The following is a 5,601-nucleotide window of genomic DNA, read 5'->3' as shown; positions in this document are numbered from 1 at the left end:
AGCTTCACTGTACACATTATCCCCCTATTGTGACATCACTGTGTGCATTATTCCTGTGCATTAGAGAACCCCACCATAATCATAATCTTTCCATGTTTGGAACTTGCTACTGAAGGTGGCAGGGGTGGACTGAGAACTTAAAGTGACCCTGGGGGAAAAAACTAAAAGTGGCCCCATGTTGTAGGTGGGTCCAAGTTGACAGAAGGTGGGGCAACACAAGTAGGCAGGGTCAACAATACGATAGTGCAAAATACCCTCCCAGCAGAGCCAAATAACACAGTGTAGCACAATATACTGCCCCAAAAGCTGTCCCTCTGTGGTGGATGGACATCAATAGATGCCATTTTCTGTCCTCCTCGACATTGTCTTTGTTTAAGATACGGAGCAGGGGGGTCCCTGGGCATCAGCCCAGCAGGACACTTCCCTGTAAGGTCTATGGCCAATCCGCCCCTGGAAGGTGGTCATGGTGTACTGGGGCCCCATTTGAAGTATTTCTATAGGGCCCTGCCCCATGAGTCCTTGCTATGTCCATGGACTGATGAAATCATATACTTGCAATTATCAATTGTCTTTCCGTAAACTATTTTCTATTAGAGTACTTAGAGGCAACCACCCGAGGAATACAACACTCCCAAAAGTAAAATTAAAAAAGCAGAGATACTGGGAGAATTTGTTATTGTGCCTGTAATGACAACAGCTACCATTTTTCAAATATACATGGTAATATTGAACTTAATGTATTAAAAGTATAAAATAATATACAAATAAAGCATTTGTCTGAATTAGACACCATTGTACTTGAGATCAGATCAATAATTCATATGGCATTGTTTGCCAAGGCTTCCGCAGCACAATTATCTAAGTGGCTGAGCTTTATATTGCTATTATCAGTGTTTCATGAATGTGGTTGCTATGAAACCAGTCTTATCAATGATTCCAGAATCGGGTTTTCCGGCTGTAGCCCTGTAAGCGGATAGTGCCCACTGCTTGGACTCTCTCACGCTGAAGGTCCCGGAGAAATGGATCTACCCCAGCACACGATTGTTCCTAACATACCCTTATTGTAATTTACTGACAAGACTTCTGTAGCTGAAATTATATTACGAGCAACTTGAGCCCTTATCTAACGTTCAGCTAGGCACACAATAGTAATCAATACTCAACTACGGTATAGTTCACTTAGCGTCAAGTATGCTGTCATATTTTGATTTTTATCATGTACAGGGCTATAGCTTCATTCTATTAGGATCTCATGGAAGAAGAAACAAGCTAAATGATTGATCTTTAGTCTATGAGTAGCCAGTGGGATGTGACATTCAGCATTGGGTAGTCAGAAAAATATGTGTACAGAACTTCATCATCTGAAAATATGGGAAACGGATACTTTAAGCCATGTACAAGATCATCAATAAATACAGCTGTGGCCGAAAGTTTTGAAACTGACACAAATGTTGGTTTTCACAGTTCGTTGCTTCAGTGTTTTTAGACCTTTTTGTCAGAAGTTTCTATGGTATACTGAAATACAATTATAAGCCTTTGATAAGATTTTGTATTTTTATAGAAAAAAATCATCAAGTTTATATGATATTTCCAGTGTTAACCCTTCTTTTTAAAGACTTCTGCAATTTGCCTTGGCATGCTGGATATCAGCTTCTGGGACAAATCCTGACTGATGGCAGCCCATTACTGCCTAATTGGTGCTTGGAGTTTATCACAATTTCTGTGTTTCTTTTTCCTGGCCATCAGTTTTTTCAGGATTGACCAAAGGTTCTCAGTTGTATTGAGATTTGGGGAGTTTCCTGGCCATGGACCCAAAATTTCAATGTTTTGTTCCTTGAGCACCTCAGTTATCAATTTTCCCTTGTGAGATGATGCTCCATCATGCTGGAAAAAGCATTGTTCATCACCAACTTGCTCCTGGATGGCTGGGAGAAGTTGTGCTTAGAGGATGTTTTTACACCATTCTTTATTCATGGCAGTTTTCTTAGGCAGAATTGTGAGTGAGCCCACTCCCTTGGATGTGAAACAACACCACACATGAATGGTCTCAGGAGGCTAGACTGTTGGCAAGACAAAGGACTCACCTTTTCTTTGGACATTTTTTCAGAAGTCCCAAACAGTCTGAAGAGGGCCTTCATCAGAGAAAATAACTTCAACCCAGTCCTCTGCAGTCCAATCCCTGTACTTCCTACCGAATACCAGTTTGTCTTGGTTTATTTCTTGGAGAGAATTGGCTTCTTTGCTGCCTTTCTTGACACCAGGCCATCCACCAAAGGCCTTCCCCTTACTGTGAGTGCAGATTCCTGAACAAGCTCTGCAATGTTGGGGATCTAATCCCGTAGCTGAATCCTGAATCCCGTAGCTGAAGAAGTCTTCTTCACAGTAATTGAACCTATTTTCTTAAAAGTTCTTGATGATCCAATGTATGGTTGATTTAAGTGCAATCTTGCAAGCAGCATGTCTGTGAAGCCCATTTCACAAAGCAATGAGAACTACACGTGTTTTCTTGGAGGTAACCATGGTTAACAGAAGAAGACAATGATTTCAAGCAGCACCACCCTTTTTTAAAGCAAACAGACTGCTCTTCTAATTCAATCAGCATGACAGAGTGATACTGCCTTGTCCTCATTAACACTTTCTGCTCAGTTAACGAGAAAATCAGTGAGATGATGTTCACAGGTAATTTTGTGGCAGGGCTGAAAAGCAGTGGAAGTGGGGGTTTTTTGATTAAGTTAATTTTCATGGCGAGGAATGACTTTACAATTAATTGCAATTCATCTAATCACTCTTTATAACAATCTAGAGTTAATGCAAATTACCACCATAAAAACTGAAGCAGCAAACTTTGTGAAAACCAAAATTAGTATCAGTCTCCAAACTTTTGGCCATGACATAATTATATTCTAATTTTATGTGTGAATTATTCATATGGTACATTATCCAAAGCTTCTGAAAATTCTAGATACAGACAGAACATCCATAGCCATACTGAAATCCACAGTAGAATTCTCCTCCGCATAGCAGATGAGCAGCATCCCTAAAAACATCCCAACTGGCGTTAATTATATTGGCCTTTGGTTCCTGACTCAGATTTCAATCCCATTTATTTATTTATTTCGATATTTAACTTTTTATTTTTTGCTTGCCGTCTTAAGTTAAAAGGTCTGAGTGTTACATTTGAAGAGAACAGTTATCAGCACAACCAAAACAGCTCTTCAAAGGATAGACAGCTCCTCCCCCCCTCCCCAGGGTCCTCACTTGAAGATTTTGCCCTGGTTGAAGGGTTTGCCCACATGCTTGAACTCTCCTTCCCAGCAGAAATACTCTTTCACAAGTGTTTTGCACTCCTCGCTATCAGGGTCCAGCTTCCTCCAGTTGTAAGATTCATAGTCTATTTGCCAATCCTCAGACAGTGTGAATGCCAAATCCTGGCCTCTGAACACCCACACTCCAGAGATTGAGCTGTCATTGTTATTTCCAAAAAGAATAACGCTGGCAAAACCGGTTTTACGTAGCTTGTCCAAACGCTGGAACATACCTATAATGAGGTTGCAGCTCATAAAGGTCTGAGTGAGTTCATTAGGGAAACGGTAATCGGAATACCAAATGGACCAGCCCTCTTTGTCAAAGTGCTCCCAGAAATAAGGCAGAGCCACTGAGAGAGTGTCTTCATTTGAATATTTTCTTTTGAATTCATCCATAATGAAGGAGCTCTTAGGAAGGTGAGCATAGGGGTCCTTGGATTTAGGCTCTGCTGCAAGAGCCTTTTCAGATTTATCAAGATCTTCCTCTGTGTCTGGTGCAGGGGCAGGTGTGGGCTTTTTCTCCTCCTTCTCTTTCTTATGCCCATTTGCAGGTTTCTCTTTCTTGGGGGTCTCTTTCTTAGGCTGCAATTCTGCAAACTTCTTAGCATCAAACTGAGCCATCTTGTCACACAGCTTCACCTCTCCCAAGACCGCACGGAACTGGGGTTGATTCACACATGTCACAAACCACCTAGTGACATTACCAAAAGGCTGACGGAAGGATGGATCCAAGACCTGTTTGTAAAGCCATAGCAGGGATCATGTAAGAGCAATGTCAGCCAGTGTGATCCTCTCACCAACCAAGAACGTCCGGCTCTTAAGATGAGCATCTAAGGTAGCAAGGATAAGTATCACCTCCTCTTTGGCTTGTTCTGTGGCCTGTTTGTTGAACTGCATGATGCCCAGAGTTGGGAAAACCCAAGCACTGGTCGGAGGGACAATGTGGTTGTCTGCAAAAACTGACCCATTGAAGGACCTGGGCCTGGTCTAAGCGGGATGATCTACGGAGTTCCTCATTACCCACATAGTGAGCGATGGCACTGCTCTCAAACAGACAGAAGCTGTCATTCCCCTCAAATGCTGGAACCTTCCCCAGAGGAAACTTCTTCGCGAATTCGGGTGTTTTGTTACACCAAACTGGAATTCTGGGGCAGAGGAAGCAACAGTGATGGGAAACCCTGAATACTGGGCAGCGATGAGGGGCTTGTATGCCCTCCAGTTATCAGGGTATGTATACAGAGTCCCACCGGCCATCTTCACGCGAGGAGAAAGGGCTCAATCCCATTTTGATGCTCCCATGACATATCTGTTTTGATAAATGCTTGTATTCTTCATGATATAGCATTTTGAATTTTTTTCTAAGAACTCTACAATTTGGTGTTCCTGAATAATTCCTCTCGCCAAAGGGGTGTCTGCCACTGTCAGCACTGACTGGATAATATCAGAGTGTGCAGGGGCACCCCCCAACTAATAACACCTATTTGGCAATGTATTTATAAATTACTAGGAGGATATCAAAGGACAAACACAAAACAGAGTTCTACAAAAAAGGATGCTCCAGGTTTAATATTTCATGAGAAATACAAGTATAGACTTGAACAGACATGCAAGAGAGTTGACAGGTGCTCTTTACATATTGTGACCTCCTACTCCAATTCTCCCACCTCCTTCTTGCTAATGTTTGACAGTCACTGTGTATTTTACCTGTCTACATAGAGACTGTTATTCAATGGTGAGGGGGAAGAACGATGGGGGCACTCTCCTCATGATTACAGAGCTATTCATGACTGCATCCACTGTGTTCTACTTTTTAGCTGCTACAAATGTTCCACATTTCTTATGCCATTCAGTTTAATAGTCTCCAGTGGACCTGTTCCAGTGTTATGCTGCCCTTTAGGAGGTTAGTATACGCTCATGACAAATCCATTTTAATGAAAAGCTTTATTTTTGTGATTAATTGCTAGATAAAGAGCTAGCTAGAAAGCAGTAGCTGTTCTCCAGTGTGAGGATCTCACCAAACAAGGTATTTTAGGTAATGCTCTCTTATGGTGTAGCATGGTGGGGGAGGTGATATTGAGGATTTTTGATGATGGAGGGAAAGACATTAATTGAGTGCAGGGGCAGACTAAAAACCTGAAGTGGCCCTGGAAAAAAAAAAGTGGCCCCACTTTGTAGGCAGGTCCAAATTAACAGAAGGCGGGGCAACACAAGTAGGTGGGGTCAACAATAACAGTGCAAAATACCTCCCCAGCAGACTCTCAGTGTGCTCTCCACTTTGGAAGCCCTATTCTGGAGA

The 5,601-nt window shown here is 42.2% G+C and overlaps 1 pseudogene; it reads right to left on the bottom strand.

The window, feature by feature from the left end:
• Positions 1-3,142: 3,142 nt before the first annotated feature.
• Positions 3,143-4,571, bottom strand: LOC122932121 (annotated as a pseudogene).
• Positions 4,572-5,601: the final 1,030 nt, after the last annotated feature.

This window comes from Bufo gargarizans, chromosome 3 (genome assembly GCF_014858855.1).
Source record: "Bufo gargarizans isolate SCDJY-AF-19 chromosome 3, ASM1485885v1, whole genome shotgun sequence".
NCBI classification, from domain to species: Eukaryota; Metazoa; Chordata; class Amphibia; order Anura; family Bufonidae; genus Bufo; species Bufo gargarizans.
This window is presented reverse-complemented; position numbering and strand designations above follow the sequence as displayed.